The sequence below is a fragment of the Prionailurus bengalensis genome, chromosome A1, assembly GCF_016509475.1.
Source record: "Prionailurus bengalensis isolate Pbe53 chromosome A1, Fcat_Pben_1.1_paternal_pri, whole genome shotgun sequence".
Taxonomy (NCBI): domain Eukaryota; kingdom Metazoa; phylum Chordata; class Mammalia; order Carnivora; family Felidae; genus Prionailurus; species Prionailurus bengalensis.
In genome coordinates this window covers 66,277,090-66,300,374 of record NC_057343.1, presented here as the reverse complement: position 1 = coordinate 66,300,374, position 23,285 = coordinate 66,277,090, and the positions used below count along the sequence as shown (strand labels likewise).

The following is a 23,285-nucleotide window of genomic DNA, read 5'->3' as shown; positions in this document are numbered from 1 at the left end:
TAGAAATACCATATGATCCAGCAATTCCAATACTGGCTATTTACCCAAAGATGAAAACGCTAATTTGAAAAGATATATGCACTCTTACATTTACCGAAGCATATTTATAGTAGCCAAGCTATGAGAGCAACCCAGTATCCATCAAAAGATGAATGGATAAAGAAGATGTGGTTATACATACACAATGGACTATTACTTAGTCATATAAAAGGATGAGTTCTTGCCATTTCCAGCAACCTGGATGGAGCTAGAGGGTATTATGCTAAGTGAAATTAATCAAAGACAAAAGCCATATTATTCACTTACACGTGGAATCTAAAAAGATAAGACAAACAAATAGCAGAAACAGACCCATAATTATGTAGAACTAACTGATGGTTGCCAGAGGGGAGGGGTGGGGAGGCCAAATGAATGAAAGGGAAAGGGAGGTAGAGGCTTCCAGTTATGGAATGAATAAGTCTCAGTGGTGAAAGGTACAGCATAGGGAATATAGTCAATGGTATTGTAATAGCATTGCGTGATGATGGATGACAACTATGCTTATAATGAGCATAGCATCATGTATAGACTTGTCAAATCGGTGTGTTGTATACCTGAAACTAATGTAACATTGTGTATCAACTACACTTCAATTTAATTAAAAACAAAAAAGAAAAAAAAGAAAACACAGCCACAGGTAGTGCATAAATGAATGGGCGTGACTGCGCTGAATTAAAACGTGAATAAAACGAATTAGTCTACAACGAATTCGTTTTACCATTTGGTTGTCCTCAGCCTGTCTGTGACTTTTGGACTTTGTTTTTACAACATTTATCACATCACCTTGACCGCACTAAAGGTAAAAACTATAAGGAGCCTGTTCTTGTTTCTATATCTGCTTAGCTATGTATCAAACTGTATGCAAAGTTCATTCTTCGGGCCAGAAAACAGTATCAAGAGTGAGGATGCAGAGTTGAAAGAGCCACAACCCCTTTCTGTATTTTAAAATATGTTATTGAAAGAATGTGTCAAACCAGAGAGAGAGAGAGAGAGAGAGAGAGAGAGAGAGATTAAAAAAATGGCAAATTTTGGAAAGCCATAAACTTCACAGTGATAGAGAACAGGGAAACAAAGAGAGCGTGCTACACTGGGAACAGAGGGACTAATAAATGCCAGTGGGGGTATTACTCTGGAAGGTTCATGATTGGGTTTGCCTCTTTATATACAGTGGCAAGTAAGCTCACGTATCCACTATATTTTGGCTTACACTATTTTGTTTTATAACCACTTTCTCCTATGTGTTGGGGGCTGTGTATATATGCTTCCCAGGGATGCTGACTAGGGCAGGATTTTATCTTGGGAATTGAAATTTTGAATTGGATTAAATCCTTTCCGGGGCATATGCACCATAAACTCCTCCCTCCTCTTTCTATGCAATTTGCTTTGGGACTCATCTTCCTCTCTGAATCGAATGCAGTACCTTGACGGACTTTCCATTCTGGCGAGTCCCCTGCACAGACCCACTAAATATCAACTCATGGAGTGATAAATCAGTGGCAATGTCTCTCCTGCAGAATGGAAAGTCCATTCCTAGGCTTGCTTATTTTCCCCAGAAGTCAGCTAAACTTTCATGTGAGTGGCGAAAACTCTTTGAAGCTGCCCTCCTAAATACTTTAGAAATGCCATTTAGCTGGTACTGTGGGGAGAGAACTTAAGAAAAATTCAACACTGATAGCATTACGTTTGTTCTTCATTCAATCTTGGTGAACTTCCTAGGCACTTGAGCATATTGCTTTTACTGTTGCTGTCATTTCTGAAAGCCAAATTGCACAAAAACTTTTATAATCACCCAAGGGAAGTCCTAACGGAGTCTGGTGTCATTTCATGAATAGCAACATCCGCACGGGCTTCATGGTGTCCTGACCACTTCCTTGCTCTGTACTCAGATAACCCCTCCAGCAGTCAGGGCAGGCTCCCCTACCTGAACAACAGGGTGGGCAGGACCTCCCAGGATTTCATGCCACCTCAGCCGATGATCCATTTGTTGTACAAAGGACTGAAATAAGACCCAGAGGATGAAGTAACTCTCCCAGTCGAGAAGTCAGAGGGTGATATCCCTGAATCAGGAAGGGACTTTTCTAGACCAGAGCTCTTTTTAACTGTTTCCCAATGGCACTCCTATACCACTGAAAATAAAAGAGCCAAATGAGATAATGAAATTCATCAACTGACGGCTCAAAGTAAACTGGCTGCATTAAAAGCAAAGCCTTTCAAGGGGCGGATAACACAGGTGCCAGGAGGAGGCTTAAAATAAAAGCTTGAAATGCCTTGACAGGAGAAAATTAAGCTCTTGGCTTCCTGTTATTCGCCCACCACCATCCATTTTTGGTGGCTGTCTTCTCGTAGATAAAATCCGAGTTTGTGGATGCTTTCTGTGATTAATAGTTAGACATTTTTTTGTAAAAAAAATACAATTTCATGTTCTTGAAGATCTTGCTAAACCTACACTACCAAAATTTATAAATATTTTTGCCTACATTTGGAGTTTAATTACTGTATAGAGTTAGATGTGTCATCTCTGGAATGTATGTCTTATTCATTTATGTTCCCAAGACATGGAACACGGTCTGGTATACAATAGGCCTCAGCAAACCTTCATGGAATTCATGCAAAAGAATTTGTTTTTCACTACTGTGAAACAGAAAAAGATCTCACCAAGTTGTAATGATAATAATAATAATTATTATAATAATAAAATAATGATAATGATAATAGCTAGCATTTTTGAATGTCTATTATGGCCAGGCACTATTCTAAGGGACTTATGCAGAAATCTACTCTTTTATTTTTCCAAACAGACCCCCAGACACTATTAGCACCCCCTTTAAAAAAAAACAAAAAAACAATAAAGAAACTGAGGCACAGAGATATTAAAGTAACTGCAATATGGTCCCCAAATTAGAGAGTAAAGGTTCCAAGGTCAGCACTCAAACACAAAAAGTCTGGCCTCTGGGTCCACCTTTTTAGCTAGAAAAATGATATAGTAAGTGACTGTATTTTTATTTTACTGTAGTGACAGCAACGACAGCAAAATGAGACTCAAATTATTGTTATACAATGGTTATTTTGTGAAATAGCATTAGCTGTGATAGATCTTGGCCAGCTATAAAGATAATTAAGGACCAAGAGTCTTCACTATTGTAACTTAACTGTTCTCCATGTAATAAAAGTACAAATAAATTTAGAATGCTCATTCCACACACACCCCCACCTTTGAAAGTACTAGGGAAAACTGTAAAGCACACATAGGATATCATACAGAACAACTCTACAAGTATATTATCACCTCCAAGAATGACACCAAGACATTCTGTACAGGAATTCTGAAGTTCTTCATTCCGACACATCATAACCAACATATATTGGGATAAAAATTTCTAAGCACCAAATTTAAGCCCATGTACTGACTCAATTTAAATCCGGGGGTGGGGGGTGGGGGGCGGAAACTACTTCAAAGAAGAGATTAAATTGAGCCTTCCCCTTCTTACATTTAAGAGAGTGGAAGTAAAGGAGCCAACAATTTAAAGCAACTCTTCTTTAAAAAATACACACTATTGAATATCTACTCTGGGACTGGCACTAATGTGGCCTTGCAGACACACGGCCTCTCTTCTGTGGATCTGTGAGAGGCGCATGTAATCAAATGATCACTCACATACAAAATGCAGAACTATAATGACACAGAGTTAAGACAAAGAGGCGAACCTTGCTCTAAAAACCTCCAAAGGATGGATTTGTCTAAGGTCATCCATGAGGACCTTCCCGAGGAGCCAGTGCTGGATGCTAGTGTGTAAAGAACGAGAAAAGGCTGGCTAAGTGTGAAGGGGAAGGAAGAAGAGGAGCAAGACACATGGCAAAGACCTTTCTATAAAGGTCTGAGCTCTTATCCAACAAACCCGATTTTCAGAAAGCTGAGCTAAAGTAGATGGATCAGTAATATGGCTACATATGTGCGTAGTATGTTACTATCCATAATTCTCAATCAGGTTCATATAAGTCAAAACCATGTTATGTATAACACAGTAATATGGTTGTAATGGGTTGTATTGTGTATCCTGCCCCTCCAAAGGATATGTTGCAATCCTAACCCTCAGTACCTCAGAATATGACCTTATTAAGAAACAGGGTCCCTACAGAGTAATCAAGTTCATTGGTTAAGAGCTCAGACTTTGAGCAGGATTGCCAAGAAGAAAATACCTGACTGCTCGTGTGTTAGCTGTCAATGCTTCTATCATATAGAGGAAATAATAGCATATACCTCACAGAGTTGTTAAGATTATTTGTGAAATACTTAGAGCCTTTTATGCTGTACTCTTTTCTTTTAACACAATGGCAATTTTCATTTTTTGATCTTAAAAATAATGATAATAATACAATTATTATTAATATAAATGCACAGCGATCATCCTTTTCTTGACCCTACTTCAAAGTCAGCTTCAATTTCTCCCCTTCATTTTCATCACAAAATACCTTAAAATAATTGTTTATTCTTGCAGCCTATGAGGTTTCTCCTCCCCATTCCCTCTTAAAACCACAAAGATCCAGCCTCATCACCCCAACAAATTGTTAGTCAAGACTACTGATAATAAGCTCCACATTAATAGTCTGTTCTCATCCTCATTTTACATTGACCCAGCTGCAAAATTTAACATGGTGCTCATATGCTCCTATTTGCTACAGGTTTTTTCACTTGACTTCTACAATATCATATTCTTATGGTTTCCCTTCTATCTTATTGGCTGCTGTTCCTGGTTCTGTTTGCTGATCCATCCACTTCTGTCAGATTCCTTAAAATGGAGTCCTTGGATCTCCACTCTTCACTATGTACACTCACTCCCTTGTGATGCTATCTAATCTTACAGCTCTAAATATAACCCATATTCTGATGCCTCCCACTTGCATAAATCCAGATTAAACCCTTCTCCAGAACTCTAGACTCATAGATTCAACTGCCTACTCAAGATCTCCACTTGGATGCGTAAAAAAAAAAAATCTCTAAAACTTCCTACGTCGCAAACCGATCTCCTCATATTCTTCCCCCAAACTGTACCACCTCCAGTCTTCACCGTCTCACTCAATGGCAACAACATATTTCCTGCTGTTCAGGGCAAAAACCTTGGAGTCATCATAGAGTCTTTACTTTGTTTTTCCCCATCTCACATCCTGTTGGTTTCCACCTTCAAAATATACCTCCAATTCACCCACTTCTCACTCCTTCCATTGTTAGTTACAGTCACTAACATCTCTTGCTGACGTGCCTGCAAATAGTCCAACTGGTGTACCTCCTTTTCCACTTCCTTCCAACAGGCCATTCTCCACATCGTACCAAGAGTTGCTATAAACCAATTTGCATTATTCCTTTGCTCAAACCCCTTTAACCAAACATGAAGAGCAGAAAACATATTCTATGTTGAAGTGAAAAGAAAAGTGCAATATGGAAAAGACAGGATTTATAAGCATTGGGATATTAGAACAAAAATCTAAATGAATAAATAAATATCATGTGTTCTTCTACTGGAAGCAGAGTTTAAATTTCCTATTTTTTCAAACTGATACAGTTTTGATGAAACATTATGTTATAGAGCCCAAAAGAGCAAGTTAAAATCTCATATCTAAAAGACCCGACATAATAAAGCATTAAACCATCAGCCACTGCTCACTCATATAAGATCTATTAATAATGTAACTACAGCGTATTGGTCTGGCATGACAACAGGCAGTATTTGGGATTAATTTAATCATGGAGAAAAAAATTAAGTGTTATGAATAAATATGTATTACTAAAGGGCTCTTAACACTTTAACCCATCAAATAATAGGTGGTGGATAATTCATATCCTTACATTATAACTAATATTACTTAAAATAAGAGGTTATCAATCGTAGCTATACATTTTTGTTGTTATAATTTAAACTATAATGTTGTTTAATTGAATTATGTAAGCAATTTACCTACTCTCAAAGTTAAAAAATATATATAAATAAAATATATAAGGTATAAAATATAATTACACATGTAATATAAAATAAAAATATAATATATAAATATATACATATATTTATTTATACACACACACACATACACACCCTTTATTTCTTCTTTTTCTCCTTATCTATAGCCCACAGGATCACTATTCTTTTTGACTCTATATAACACTTATACACCATGCTACACAGTTGGGCACTTGTATTTCTTTATTAGCCTTTATTTTTGCTATGTATATGCACGTTTCATCTCCTTGGATAAATTATGATAAATAACTCAAGGGCCAATTTTCCCTCTTCATTTCTTCTAGCTCTCAGAGAATAGTAAAAACACAGACGGTGTTTAGTTAACAGCAGTTTATTAAAATACTCAACAAGAGGGGTACCTGGGTGGCTCAGTTGGTTAAGCAACCAACTCTTGATTTCGATTCAGGTCAGGAATCGAATCAGGTCTCAGACCACGGGTCTGAGATCGAGCCCCGTGTTGGGCTCCATGCCCAGCGTGGATTCTCTCTTTCCCCTCTCTCTGTCCTTCCCCTGCTCACATGCTCTCTCTCTAAAATAAATAAATAAATAAATAAATAAATAAATAAATAAATAAATAAATAAGTAAATGTACTCAATAAGATCATCTCTATGCTTTAACATAATTGAATCTTCAGAAACCAAGAAACAGTTAACAGTCTTATAGTAATTTATGATGACCTCCACTATTTTAAAAGGCTTTCCATTTGTACATTTGCTTTTCCTACTTGGCTTTGCACATCTTCTGAGGACCCTGCAAATGGCCTGGATCTTTCAGTTTGTTCTTTTTATTCAGAGATAGAGAGAATTTCTAATTCCCAAGGATAAAAGTAATGTTATGATAGCGCTTGCACAGGCTGGCAGAACCATCATTTTATTACCCTGTAAAGTAGCTAAGACCTGATCAAATTATTCTGGATAGCATCTGTACAAACCTTCAACCATCTACAGAATTCACAATGGGTTGACATAGCTGACTACTTCCAAATCTTTCGCAACGTCTCTGATATTTTTATGGTTTGTCATCTCCCACAGAGAGCTTCTTTCAGTCTGTAGCTTTCTTTCTACTTGAAAGCTGGCTTTGATTCTCTCCTGCTGCTTATGAGTAAACTCCCTGGTGCGTTCGCAATTTATTGTGATCTATTTTCCTCTTTCCAATAAAGATAAATTTTACGGCCCCTCTCAAAGCGACCAATGTGAAAAAAGCCTTCAGAGTGATATTAGTGACAAGTAAGGTGCACTGCATACAGTTGGTACTAAATACATGATACGTGACCACAAATTGTTTATTGTCCCACCATGTTAACACAGGAAATGCGGAACAAGAACTTACAACGAGGAAGAGGTAGCAAGAAGTGGCCATGAGAAAAAGCAGTTACTGTTATTTTTCTTCAACTCCTACTTCTGTTAAATCCACAAAAAACTTGCTTTGCCTAACTAAAACTTTTAGTTTTAGTTAGGAACCAGGGCTGGAGGTCAGCTGAAGACGTATTAAGATAACCTCTGAGCACTGTCAAGAGTCACATCCGGATGTGGCTTTCTTCTCCAGTCTGTTGGTTCCTGGCATTTTATGCAACAGTCACCTCAAGCGTGTTGCTCCATTTCACACCTTTGTCCTTCACGGCCCCATTGGCATGGGACCTTCTACACATTGTCGACATGGAAAACCTGTCTTCATCTTTGCAAAATTCATCTCGGCAGCAGCATACAGGTAGGTTCTTCCCAGGCATGCTCACCAACTCTGCCCTTCACCACTGATGCAGGGCTAATCACTTACTCCTTGGTGTAAACTGTGCAAATATCTCTGTTACTCATGTTCTACTCATTTCCCTATAGTTTATACTCATTTGTTCACATTCCTATGTCTCTTATTATGCAACTTTTGTAAGCGGGGCTCATGCCTCCTGAATCTTTTGATCCACTCTGCCTATCACAGCACCAGAGACAAATTAAGTGTTCAGTTAACATGGGTTGGATGTTAATAGTCCTGAGGGGTTAAAAACATTTTTGAACATGCTGCTTTATTCTCAGCACAGGTTGGGAGTCTGAGAATTTTGCTGATACCCTCTCACCAATTTATAGTCATCTGAGAAATTAATCTGATTTAGATTCATATAGTAGGAAAGTAAATAAACTAGATTTTTTTTTTAAATTTTTTTTTCAACGTTTATTTATTTTTGGGACAGAGAGAGACAGAGCATGAACAGGGGAGGGGCAGAGAGAGAGGGAGACACAGAATCAGAAACAGGCTCCAGGCTCTGAGCCATCAGCCCAGAGCCCGATGCGGGGCTCGAACTCACAGACCGCGAGATCGTGACCTGGCTGAAGTTGGACGCTTAACCGACTGCGCCACCCAGGCACCCCATAAACTAGATTTTTAAAGACCGTTCTAATACAAGGCGGTTTAATTTTATAAGTTTATGTAAACAACAAAAATGAGACAAAGAATGTGTTGTCAAGCAGAACATATTAAATTTAAAAAATGTTTACTTATACTGAGAGAAGGGGGTGGAGAGAGAGCGCAAGCAGGAGAGGGGTAGAGAAAGAGGGAGAGAGAGAATCCCAAGGATGCTCCGCACTGTCAGGGCAGAGCCTAATGTGGTGCTCAAACTCACGAACCGTGAGGTCGTGGCCTGAGCCGAAATCAAGAATCGGATGCTTAACTGACCCAGCCACCCAGGAGCCCCATCAAGCAGAATGTATTAATGGGCCCATGATAATTAACGGATATGAATGCTGTGTAGTCTGTAATTAAAATACATTTTAGATGCCTATAGATGCTATATTTTTAGGATGTTGATGCTTCTTAAAAATTGAAAAATATCGTAAGTAGGTAAAACTTCTCTTTTCTTAGTATTGAAAATCTACATATTAAAACCATTTTTAAAAAGGTAATGCCAAGAATATACTCACTTGGGCCTTCCGTGGATTCCCATTGAAACTTTAACATCGTAATTCAAATGAAAATATGTAAATACATCCTAGAAGGGGACAAGAGTGAGTTGGAATTTGAAAAACCAGACGCATATTTAAAAAAAAGAAAAAAAAAGGACTCAAATAATGAGGTTTAATGTTATATGTGAATCAAACACTAGTACTGTGAGAGAAACAGAGGTACCCCAAAACCATAAACAGAGATTCAGAAATTCCCAAATGAGAAATAGGATGGAGGAAAAGATATTATTGCTCTTCCTAAAACTGCTCACTCAGTTTTTACGAGAAAGAACTGAAAGGAACCTGTATGTCATCAGGAAAATATGTTAGGTCTCTGTGGGTTTCAATGAATTATGTTTAATAGACTGGTGGAGTAATCAAATTATGATAATTTGGAAAAGACATCCCAATCTCTTCATGTAAGGTGTTCAAGAGTGATTTCTTCTTTATTTTCCTTGTGTTCTGGTTGTAATCATATTCACAACATGATGTGTCATTAGTCCCATATGATAATGATAATCCTACCATGAGTTATGGAAAAGGCTAAGCCAATTCTGACTTCCCAAAATAGTTACAGCTGGTTTACCTTGTCCCCGTGAACATGTTATTTTTTTTTCCATTAACTTCAGTAATTTTGTGAATTTCAATAATGTTCACATATAATACTTAAATATTGCCATGTCCTACGGACAATGATAACTTGAATTTAGAAAAACTAAAATTACTTTAAAAATGGGTTTGTCTTCCTTTCTGGAGAGCCAGTAAGGAAACTCAGAAAACACATTAGCATGTATCCTAAGATATAATGTAATCACATCACATTAGCATGTTTCAGACTCATGAATGGAATCTGAGTTTGATAAGCTATGTTCTTTCATAGAGATAAAATTATTGCCACAATATAAATCTAATGGAATTGACTATCAAGGGAAAGGAAACAAATTGAGTACATGTGTTAAATATAGTAAAATTTTTAATTCTTACCTTTGATTGCATCTCAAATGAATCTTTTAGAAGTGAAAATATAGTACTTAAACCATTTTATAGCAACGCCTATTTGAACAATTCATTCTGCTTATAAAGAATTTAAGGACTAAAATTTTGCAGCTTTGCTCAGTGAATCAGGTATAAATGTTAACCTCTCAGAGTTTTTGAAAAGTAATAACATTTGTAGTGGAGAATAGTAAAATGAAAATGAACTGATTGTTTTACATTATTTATAAATGTAATGTTTCCTCTACCATAGTGGTGCTAAGACCTTTTACCCCAACACAATTTAGCAACACAAGAGCACAGGAAAACAAATACAATGTCATAAAACCTACAGAATTATACTCCAGAAGACTGACTGTGGTTTTAAAAGGATTCATATCATTTAAATAGTTTATTCTTGGTCTATGTTTCAGGCTATTGATAACACATATTTTCACTATTATTTACAAAGTCAGAAGAGGCAACAGATAATATAAACAGAACATTGTTTATAGTGCTTCTTCTGTGTTTCTCCAAAAAATATTTGCAATTATCTTTTCAACTGTATTTAAGTTAGTACTTGAACCCCTTGAATTTTCTATTTATTTTATCTGCACAACTTTTAAAAAAATTATGAAATATCAACATTAGGAATCTAAGATTTTGTACCAAACTAAACTCTGAGGAAAAGCACAAAAGCACTTCTCTTCTGTTGCATTATACTAGCCAACGAGCAAGAGACTGAAATATCCATCTAGGTTAGAAATGGGATCATAGTCATTTGTAAGACCCAACAGAGAAGAAATATAATTTTGAAGTCAACACTCAGGGAACAATAAAAGTGTAGGTAATGGAAACACAGCCTGTTCTCATGTACAATCAATAATAAAACCATGTGTGCAAGAGTTGAGAGTGTGTGAAAAAGAAATCTTCTCTTGCCAGTGGTTTTCAATTATTAATTGGACAGGTAAGGAGACTGATGAGTAAATAAGTTTTCACCTTTAACTTGATCCTGCAGGACTCTGGGTAGGAAGAACTAGTGATATTTATGTTGGAAATATTGGAACATAACTCACTGAGCCCTGGAATTTCCCAGGAGAATCATGAAATTATATGGAATACTTATTTTGGCTTTAATTGATTATGTAGAACAAAATCTTAAAGATTCTTTGGAGGGTGTGTAAAGAAAAAGAATAGGAGTGTGATGTCTACTAAACTTTATTTACAGACCAATTAGCAGGATAGTACATGGGTTTCACTAAAACTGCAGTGAGATTCGGCCCAAGATGTACCTCACACACAGCCTAGCAGGAAGGCATTTCCAAAGAGGATGGAGTATATACTTAAAACCATTAGAAAAGGACAAAACCCCAGATGACCTCCCTGCATTTTTCTTTGTTGAACGTCTACACTGCAGTGCATCATGAGGCCAGAGTATAGATAAGGAAAGCATTCCTCAAAGCAGATATGGTATCCCATAATTAGGATCATCCTATTCATAACAGAAATTGAGAGTGTTTAAACTAACGTTGCTCCGGTAGGTTTTATAGTTGACCAGTTTGGATTATATTTTGCTTTTGTTTTTACATAAGACGTTAATATCACCTAACCTTTTTAATGGTAAGAATCTGCTTTTGTTTCCCAAGCTCCTTTTTCATATTTCTCTCTTGTAACCATTCTTCATCCCCACTTTGCATCATCCCCACTCTGCAGATGAGATAACAGAGGCTCAATAACTCAGAAAATTGGACCAGGTAACAAGTGGCTCCCTTACTCATTCTACTCTATACACCACAGCCATTGACAGAGTGATCTGATACACTCTACCCGCGGGAATACTGATCTAACAAACTGCCAATATAAACATCACGTTGTTTTGTAACTTTGTTATACAATTAAATTTCAAACACCCATTCTTCCAAGTTCGCAAAAGAGTCTTCCAATCCTCTCAAAAGTTACAGTTGGTGGAAACTCATGTAAAAGAAGAAAAAGATTTTCATGAGATCATTTGCTTCCCTCTACTCCACGGAGCCTGAAACACATTCCTGAACACTCCCAGCTGACTTCATTTATGATCACTTTTCAGCCTAACTCTCTCCCCAACTGTTAGATGGCACTGTGCCCGCTAACAAGGTGCTATGCCAATTTTTCTAGGACACACACGCCAATCAAATGTGGGATTCAGTAGAAAACATTGCAAAAGCCATCTCTGTAGCAGGGCATCCATTATCTCTGGCAATAACCTGCATTAACATCAAATACATCTTAAGTGTCAAAATTAAAATTATGAATCACTGAAGAAAATTTAGTATGGTAGATATAGTGCTTGAATCTCCCCAGTGGCCAGGCTGAATTCTAGGAGGCCCATTAACAGGTATCCTGCCGCTCAAAAATATCTTTGGAATTCAAAGTGATTCAGGAAAACAGCAACGACCTGGCATTATAAAAGTAAACTGTGTCACCCTAAAATTAGAAATGAGATCAATTAAAAGAGTGACAACCAGAAATAGTAGCTGGATAGATTCCAAAGCCACACTCAAAAATAGGGGCATGCTATACAAGACAGTATGGCCTACACCTTGAAATTAATCACTAGCCCTTTCCCACACAGAGCTAAATTCCAGATGTGCACTCTTGAGTGTATACCTTAGTTCCTAGGTCATATGTCCATGACTGAAATAATTGCTATATTGAAAATTTCACTCCCAATAAAGCATTTCATTTAGTCCAACGCTCTCACTTCACCAAGGAGGGAAGAAATGAAGTCATTGGGACAATTAATTAGGATCCAAATAAGAATTCAATCCCAGCTATCTCTTATCCTTGGTCCCGTGAGCTCTGGATTACATCAAGCTTTTTCTCTCTTTACTTTTCTTCTATGTTATATTTATATTATGTTTAAGGTATGGCATGTTTTCATATTATATACATATATAGCTCACAATAAAATATTCGTAATGATAGTCACATGTACTTTGTGACTAATCAATAAATGCTTACTAATTACGTGGTTTTATTTTCTCAATACCTAAAGAGTGAATTTTCGTATCTGCATTAAAATTGACATTCCTGTTGATATGAAACCCGAGACTGGCAAAATGAACTGCAATAAGACGGAAGAGTCCTCATGGGCTGAGCTTGTCTTGACGGGCACCTGCATTCTTGTGACCCACGTATATCTCTGTCTTAGTATTTAGCACTCTCTACTATTCAGTGGTCTTGTACCCACTTTGGAATAAAAGTTCTTTAAGGGCAGGGCTACGTCTTGCTCATTATTGTACCCATTGCACCTGCCAAAGAGTTAGTGCCCAATAAATGTTTGCTGAATGAAGGGATGAATACATGCATAAGCTGGTACATGCCATGGGCTTCCAAAATGACCCCTGGCCAACCCTACTGATTGCCTTTTTCATGCCTGGTTTGTTTTCAAAGATTTCTCACAGGAACTCAAGCAAGTGAGTAAGATCTTTCAATCGTTCATTCATGATAACAGCATTTTTTTTTTTTTACTCATGGGCATGAACTATTAAGACCTCTCAGAGGAAATTATTTTAATTACAGAAATCGGAACAGCTTAATTGTAAATGAGCAATGTGAGCACTTTACAAAAGAGATCACTTGCTTTTTCTTTTTATTTTTTTCACTTCTCTTTAATAATTACTATAACTCACAGTAAAAAATATTCCCAAGATTTCAGTATTCTGGCACACCTTTCTCTTCTATTTAGAAGAAATCCAAGATCAAGAAAATCTACAGTGTCGATGTTTGAAGACTACACAATCACGCCTTTTTCTGCTAATACCTCACTGAACTAAGTTGTGATCGTAGAGTCAATAAGCGTCTGGACACAAGAACAGTAAGACATGAAGGGAACATATGGGTGAAATAATGGTTGCTCCACTAACTATGGGAACAGTGTAGACATCTATATCTACATATAGATAGGTGATAGAGATATAAATAGTTTGGAAATCTGGAATACAAATGAAGATCATTACTCTTTGACAGATCTCAAGCTACTACATCACCTAGGTGATAACTAAGGGAATGCATGGCTTCTCAGCCTATACTGAGTCATTAATCTTTCAGTGGTCTACAGTGTCTTTCCACATGAACATCCCAACAAAAGGAGCTATGGATCTGTTGGGTACCCACATGCACTAAGTATTCAATTTTTTCGTCAGGGTGGGGGGAGTGGAATTCTGGAAGGACGTGTATCTAAAACCATCAGAAATTCAGGGTACTATTTACAATAATGTGGGAGAGGGTACAGAGATGGATAATATCCCTCCCTGTTATTCCGACCATGACAGGAATGAAAGAAAGGACAAAAGTAATGTAACAGCAGCAATAATATTTTTTCAATGTCTGTCACATCCAAATTGCAGCAGTACTTGCCGTCACAAATACTGAAGACAGAAGGGTTGCTCCTTTGGGTATTAAGCTACAACCTCCAGGTGGAGGAGGTCCATCGCACAGGAAAATGTTGTGAAAACTTTAAAGGAATATATGTAGAACTCCACATGAACATGGTAAAAGCTTAGTGTAGAGGCTCTGAAGAGGCTGAATGGAAACAACAAAAACAAAACAAACAAAACCAAACACATACACACACACACACACACACACACACACACACGCACGCACACATGCACCTGATTAGGTGAAAAGAGATTCCTGAAGACACCAGAAGTGGCAATGGGCAGATTTTAGCAAGTGTTGAATGAAGTAAGAGATGATTTGATGGGAAGAGGAAGCCATATGATGGGTAAGAAACGTGGTGGAGAAATTGTCCCATAAGCTTTCATGTGGGACAAAGCAGGAATATATTTGCTGGATTAAACTGGGCATTGGATTGGGACTTGGACGATACAGTGTTGCAAGGTGAATGCGCAACTGAAGACTTGAATCCTAGGCTGCCGACCCAGACCTGTCAATCTCTTGTAGATAGGGATCTGGCATTCAAGTCTGTTCCCAGCAGACAGCTAAGCGCTTAGTTAGACATTCCCGATTATTGACAAGCAACATACTGCTGGGATTTACAAACATGACGGTGACTTACTGAAAATAGCATGTGGTGACGGTATGTTCTTAGGATGCCCAAAATAAGCAACAGAGCCTAAAGGCTGAGAAAGCTGCATGGAGTGGACAGCAGCCTGCACTTCAGGTGACTGAAACTGAGCAAATGGGATGGGAGAGATATACATGGAAAGCACCATAGAAAGAAAATGACCTATAATGGGCCACAAAGTGATTGTGCTGCTCCAAATTATTAAGCTTTCTTCTTAATAAATTGGTTTGTAGAGTTGCTGAGTTTGGAAAAGGAAATGCAACTGTAGATGTTGGAATGAAGACAGAGTAAGAATTTGAGGCTGCAGATAGATAGAAGTTACCTACAAAGTTTCTCTCCACTGGAAATACTCTGACATATCTGTAACCTCTCAAATAGATTTTTGACTCAGCAGTGAAAAGTAAAGAGAAAAATGACACTGTACAGCTAAAATTATGGGATGCTCACATTAAATTGCCTGCCCCTTGAAACTGAGTCAAAGTTGTGCTCAGAAAAACTGCTAACCTAATATTCTCTGCTCTCCTGAGGGAAGTGATTTTAAATCTCACAATAAATCAGTTTACATATTCTAAATTAATTCAATGAATGGAATTATAAAATAAGCCCAAAGTCAGCTCTCTAGCATGATGGTATTATGAGCCTGGGGGAAAGCGGCAAGGATCCAGAACAAGGTGGCTGGTGATCCGACCTATCTCATGAAGGGAAACTCAATAACAAATCAAAGTTTTCAGAGTGGTGATGAAAAGTATCAATTCCATAAGCAGTTATTGAACAGGATCCCTCTTACGGTAAGCTCTTCCCTGACAGTGACAGGCATTTGGGGACGAAGAATGTCAGCTCTGTCAACCTCTAGTACATCACCTTATGCATCCAAATAGTAATTCACTAAAATTGCAATTTTCCAGATTCTTTTAAACTGTCTGCTCAAATGTTTTATGGGAAATCTAAGAGAGCTAATACTTATGGGACTTTTACTTGAAAAGTACCATCTTTACCAAAATCTTGCAGAAATACTCTCAAATCTGTCTGAAGACAAATTAGTTATGTGGTGTTGAGTCATTTAATGGTGACGGACCACCTTTATGAACATTAAGGACCCCTTTGTAAGAGCCAAAAGTTACAGAGAGCCCCCTTTGATAATATTTGGATGTTTATTTATTTTGTTTACGACTGAGGCTGACACCCATAGATAACAGCCAACTCCTCCATGAATTCTTCTCATCTGCCTCCCCAGGGGAGGTGGAAAAGCACAGATTAATCTCTCTCTGATGATTTGCAATCTTTCTGGTGCTCATTATACTTTTTTTTTATGGGCACTGGTAATACCACTCGCAAAATCTCTGAGGGCTGGCGAGAGCAAATCTCTCAATAAAGTATCTGTTACTTCTGTCAGAATTCCAGTCAGGGCCCAAAATGCATTATGCAAACACAAAATATTTCTCTATTTTCCTCACAACTGGAGAACCATGTCAACAATCAACCCCAAGAGTTTTAGACTTCCTGGTGAGTCCCTAAAATTCTTTGCCCTTGATAGGAGGATAATGCATTAAAACTATATATTTGCGTTGTCTGACACATTAGTCACTAGCCACATATGGCTCTTGAGCATAGGAAATATGGCTAGTCCCAAAATGCAAAATACACCCTGAAATTTGAGGCCTTGTTACAAGAAAAATAAAATATCTCATCAATAATTTCTGTATTGATTACATATTTAAATGACAAGGTTCTGGATATAATAGGTTAAAAATTTACCATTAAAATTAGTTTCACCTGTTTCCTTTTATTTTAATGTGCTTATAAAATGTTTTAAATAACATATGTGGCTCCCAGTGTATTCGTTTTTGACAGCATAGTGATGATTTTGTGACGACTTTGATGGGAAAAATTCCAGGTCTGTGCTTGCTGTGGTCCATTCTGGCAGGAGTAAAATTCTAGCTGTATGTTACAAGGATATTCTTTAAGATGTTAAAAGGGGAGATTCTTTCCTGATCTAACACTAAGAATAGTAGAATTTGTTTTTGTTGTTTGTTTGTTTTTTGTTTTTTTAGTTATTGGTTTGCTTTTATTTAAAGACTATTGTCTGTCTCATACTGATGGCTAACAGCAGGCTTAAAGGAAGGTTGGCACATTCAAATGCCACAGAGTCAATAATTACAAGTGACAATTGCACTTGTACTTGGTAAACAAGTGAAGTTTATTTTTAAATTTTAAACATAGAAATAATTTGCATATAAAGTAGAATATTCTATACTTTCAAAAAAAGGTAAGCTTCCTACCATTTTTTTTCTTGAAACATGGCTGTATTTGTCATTCACTTTTTCACTTAAAAAAAAAGTTCATTCATTTTGAGAGAGAGAGAGAGAGAGAGAGAGAGAGAGAGGGAGAGAGAGAGGGAGGGAGAGGAGGTGGGGAGACACAGAGAGAGAGAATCCCAAGCAGGATTCTTGCTGTTAGTCTGGAGCTCGACACGGGGCTGGATCTCACCAGCTGTGAGATCATGACCTGAGCTGAAATCAAGAGTTGTATGCTTAACTGACTGAGCCACCCAAAAAGTGATTGACCCTTTTTCATTTTTAGTAAACACACAAGTATAGAGAAACATTTCTCTATTATGAGAAAAACAGCCACACATTTTGAAACATCTTGATAGATGGCCAGCAATATTGAGCTCAGAATCAGGCGAACTAGAGGAATGATTAGGTGGGCATCAAACTGAGCCATGAATGTTCAACCCAGCACAAACTCGGTCTAAACCTTCCTTAACATGGGGCCAGGCTGGTCATATCTTCAGGAATTGTAGAAATCCACATTTTATGTTAATCCTTCCCATTTCAAAACATTATTTGAAATCTTAAGAATTGATGCCAAATAAAACATGCCCCTGGGCCAGTTAGGACCAAGGTCTACCAGTCTGCAATCTGGCTTAGATCTAGACTTTTGGGCCAATGGGAAAGATTGCCCAGGAACTTCCAATATACATTTCCAGTCAGCCTCATTCCTACCTCTATGTTTATATATATATTTTTTCTTTTTGAAAAAACAAAACAAAACAAACAAAAAACACTGCTCCTAAGCTCTGTGGAGTATATACAAACCAACCAGTAAATTTCAACAGTTAAATACATGCTAAGGGAATAACGGGACTCTCATATATCCTGGCATTCAGGGTACAAGATGAATTCAGATAAACATGATACATGGACACACACATGAACTACTTAAAACAGTTGTTTCTTTTTCATAGTGAGAATGTCCAGGAGGTGACTGTTTGTGACAGATTCCCAGATATATTGGTAGCAAACAAATTCTTTAGGTTGCAAAAGAATTCTTTAAGAAATAAGGGTAATTTTTAAAGAAATGCTACTGATGTGGGGAAATACTTCCCATGTAAAAGAGAAAAAAGTAGAATCCAATGTGAATTATCCCACAAGATTTAACAATATGTAATTAGAGTTACAGAAAGACTAGAAACAAACTTTTGAGATGGATTATCTTTTAGCCCATCTTTGACACTGGTTGGGTAGTGAGAATTTAGGATTATCTTATTTTCTTCTTTGTACCCTTCTGCACTTTCCACATTGTTTTGCTTTCTGGGTGAGCACACATATTGATTTTGTAGTCAGAAAAGAATATGCAAAAATGCGTAGCACTATTTTACTAACTATCACAAAAATAAATACCTAGGTGATTTAAGCTAGGGTCAAAATTTTATTGAAATGTTTTTGGTAATTCGAAGGGGGGAAAAAGTCTCTTTGGCTTGAGTGATTCATCAGATTATTTAATTTCCCCAATGCACTTGGTTCTATAACCACAACACAAGTGATCAACTACCAACTGACTAAGAGGGACAGCTTGGATAGCCAGGAGTTGTAAGATTTACAATGTATTAAACAATTGGTATATTGGACTATTGCTGGAACAAAGCTATCACTTTAACAATAAAAAAAAAAAAAAGAATCTGCACAAATATAAAAGACTTTCCATCTGGATTCTCTGCTGTCTTAGCCAAAATGTCAGAGTACTTTTTTCTCCATTCCACAATAGATATTCCTGATATTTTATGGAAATGGTGTCATAAATATTTTATATAGTTATATTCCATCTACAAATGCAGCAGGATATCATAAGGTTTGTCTTTTCGATAAAATGTGTTATTGCAAGCACACTTAACTTCCCCTTGGCCCAGCCTCTAATTTGAGCAACAAAACCCTAAGAAGAAAGGAATGAGCACGTCTGCAGAGTGATTGGTTCTCTGCTATTTTTAAAGCCCTATAAAATCCTGTGTTTCTTACTGACTGCTGTCCATTTCCGTTGAAAAACAGTGAAATACATTTTGCCTTATGTAGATAGAGTTTTAGTAAGGAAATGGGTCTTTAGAAAACCAAGAGCAAATGAGGAAAAGTTTTAACACACATTATTTATTTATTTATATTTATTGATTGATCAGTTTTATTTCTACTTTTTTATGTTTATTTATTTTTGGGAGAGAGACAGAGCGTGAGCAGGGGAAGCGTAGAGACAGAAGGAGACACAGAATCTGAAGCAGGCTCCAGGCTCTGAGCTGTCAGCACAGGGCCCACGATGCAGGGCTCGAACTCACAAACTGTAAGATCATGACCTGAACCGAAGTCGGATGCCCAACTGACTGAGCCACCCAGGTGCCCAGCACCCATTATTTATTAACCAATATATTTCTTTATGGAGAGACTCATATTTATAACCACTGTGAGAATGGTACGCAGCATAAGAGTTTTTCATAATTAATATATTTATGAAAGTTTAAAATGTTGAATGACTTTTTCTGATTGCCAAATCCTATACAAAATGAACACGGAAAACTCTGCTTTCCTGATTTAAGATACTACAAACTAAAGAGGATAAAATTCCCATGAAAATCCCGTTATCTACTGAGTATTAAATATGACATCGGCATTTTTGACATGCAGCACATTCCTGCAACGCCAACAATGAATTTTTAAAAATCTGTTTATGTCCGCCGCTTAAGCGTCAACTCATGTTAACTTGGAATATCTATTGATTTAGGCTACAGTTGTACTTCCATCTGAATGTCAAAGTCACCATTATCCCATTACTGACACTCTGAACTGTCCATTTTCACCCATGGCCGTCCGATTTAGACGTAAGACAACGTAGAGTTTCGACATTGTGTGGGGTGATTTTTATTTTCTAATCATCTGGGATTGATCCACTGTGTCTGCGCTGAATACCACTCATCAAGACGAAGAGGTAAAACGCATACACATGAAGGGGAATAACCCTTGCCTGTAATCACGAGGGTAATGGTAGAGACAGTGTATCCCCCCTCTTTATACAGTCAGCTATCTGTGTGACCTAATACCTCATGTTAAAAAATACCAATGTGTCATACTCTTTACACAAGTCTTGCTTCACTATGTCAGCAGTATTAATGCAATATATCTGTCAAGCTCTATTAAAATTCTTTTTCATGTGTATCTTGGCTCATAAACCTCTGCACTGATATTGCCTCAGAGAATGTCCTTGTTACACTGACTCCATGAAGATGGGACCATAAAAGAAAAATCCTCCAGACTTTTAGTCTCGGCCTATCCTGCCACACAGCCCGCAGTGTCCAGCCAACACTCCGGGTGTGCTTTTGCATGTGTAAGTAATTACAATACGACTGCTGTTCAAATCTTGTGGCACAGAACCTTCCAGCAAGAAAAGCATGAAAGCATTCGGAGATACATATCCAAGAACAGACTCCGCGCTGTTCACTGGAATAAAGTGTCAGGTCCGTTTTCCTTTACGAAGCCATTTTAGAAGAAGCGTCCTTTGAGTTGCAGCACTAGAGTTCTATCCTTGGGCCTTTTTTATTTGTGCTGTACCTTAATTGGCACATTTCACCACTGGAGGTTCCCTATTAGTAACAAAGACATCTGCTTGTAGCACACGTTTCCGATGGCCCCAGAGAAGTTCTCGGACTTGTGGGGCAAAGGCAGACAGTAGACGTGTCAATCAAAATGGGCTTACAGGAGCCCATTGATGGTTGTGAACACAGAGAATGCACCCCAGGGGAAAAGGCTGGGACAGAAGGCCACAAAAAGGGGTAAAGGGAAACTGCATACAGGGAGGAGAAAGTCCAGACACACCAACAGAATCAAGCCGAATAGGTTATTTTGTATTCTCAGCATTGTTCTAGAATAATACATCTCAGACTCACTGTCTGAGGCTCCCATGACCTAGACAGGCTTTGGCTGGTTATTTGATTCTTCCCAGGATGTTATGCTTTGATACCTAACCTGATGGAGCATAACTAAGATGCAGGTCACAGCGAGGAGACTCACCAGACAAGTTCACCAATATTCAAGGAAAAGTCTACTGATGGTGTCTTGGATGCTGGGGCAATGTGAAATTGCTATTCAGATTTTTAAAGTGCTTTCAGTTGTACTTACCTTGTTGCAAAACCGTGATAGCCTACTCAAGAGCACCAGTCCACGGACCACGCTAGTTCTAGAATGTGTAGTGGCAGAAGAATTAGCTTCTCCACCAATCAAAACCAGGGTAGTTGCACTGCTGCTTGCTAATTGGTAACATCCTAAGAGCCAAATCCAAAAGTCTATTTCCTCTGTGCCTCCCACTTGACTATCTGCAACATTCGATACTGTTCATTACCCTATTTCTTGAAGTTCTGTTCTCTTTACTTTCAGGGCAATATGCTTTTCTGGCTCGCACCATTTGTCTTCTTTCTCTATATCCCTCTTTAAATCTTGATATGTTTTGATATTTCATCTGATCCTATTCCCTTCTTCCTCTAACCAAATGTTACCATCCTTTGCCAACAATCAATGATATGGTGGTGATTCTCAAACCAGTCAGCCAACAGACAGCTGTTACTAAACGGGAACAAATTTTGTGACAGGAACTGTGCTTGATGCTGGGAGGGAACCTGAGAAGATACATCATCTATATACTGTGCTGGCGTGTTTGTCTCTCCGGGTGTGCTCTCCACTCCACTCCACCTGCTGACCCAGGTCTCATCACTATTAATCTGGGCAATTGCAATAGTTTCCCATCACCGCACCGGCTGTCAGTCCCCCAATCCAGATTATCAACCCCATGGACCGCCTTTTTAAAGTGAGTATCTGATCACATACTTGTCTTTTAAAAAATCATTGTTATTCCTCGCCTATGCCAAGTCCTTCACATTCCTTAACATAAACTATGACCCAAATAATATGGTCCAAATTTACCTCCTGGAATCCCCTCCAAAACACCATGACCTTTCACGATTTGTGTCTTTGTACCTGCTGGGCCTCGGACCACAAAGCCTTACATCCCTTTCTCCCTGTTGTAATACCTGTTCATTCTTGAAGTCTAAATCTGACTATTATCTACTCTACAGTGTCTTTTCCAATTTCCCAAGACAAAAAGGAATGTGTGTTTCTCTTGATTCACATAGTGCTCTATACAGATCTCTCAGATCTCTGCCTTTATCCTGATCATTTGTACCACACTTGAACTTCTGTATAGTGTTGGATTTCCTCAAGGACAATGCTATTCATTGTTATTTCCTGTTTCTTACAGAACAATACCTGACACACAGTAAGTGCTCAGCATTCACTTGTCCCTCAAAAAACTAGAATGCTTCCAAACCACAGAAAGTTTTGTTTTTGTTTTTTTGTTTGTTGCTGTTTTTTTTTAAGTTATTCAGGTAAAATAGACATGCACCAAATTGTTAGTGAAATAGTTTTTATTCAAGGGTTCAGTTTGGGCCTCCAGCTTAATCTCTTGCTATTCATTGCTTTGTACTTTATACCTCAAGAACACCACATGCTTGCAGCTACCTGCACACATCATTTGGTTTTATACCTCTGTGCTTCTTCTGTTCACTGTTGCTTCTGCCTAAAACATCCTTCACCATGCTAGATGCCCTCATCATCTGCCCAATGCCCATGCATCCTTCAATATGTGGTTCAGGCTTCTATGCCCCTGAAAGTTTCCGGGCACATAAGATTAAGCTAGATGTCTCTCCTTTCTGTTCTCAGAACACTTATTGCAAAATTCTCTCAGTATACATTGACATTGTGTGTGTGTGTGTGTGTGTGTGTGTGTGTGTGTCTTCCCAATTAGTACTTGCAAATAGGTTAACTTGCTTGGCTGTGGTATCTCATAAACTTACCAATAGTACTTGACATACAGTACACAATGAACAAGCATAAAATGGCTTCACTTTTACAAGAGTCCACATTGGGATGAAATAAAAGCTGGGTTATTAT

At 37.9% G+C, this 23,285-nt stretch overlaps 1 protein-coding gene and 1 long non-coding RNA gene across 3 annotated transcripts in view; one reads left to right on the top strand and one right to left on the bottom strand.

Moving 5' to 3' along the window:
* The window catches only part of GPC6 (glypican 6), a 1,119,186-nt gene that overhangs the window by 518,447 nt on the left and 577,454 nt on the right, over positions 1–23,285 (bottom strand). The window lies entirely within an intron of this gene.
* Positions 7,132–15,601, top strand: LOC122483957. The gene is made up of 3 exons (XR_006297509.1): positions 7,132–7,758; positions 11,667–11,707; positions 12,988–15,601. It is a non-coding gene; the product is annotated as an uncharacterized LOC122483957 (long non-coding RNA).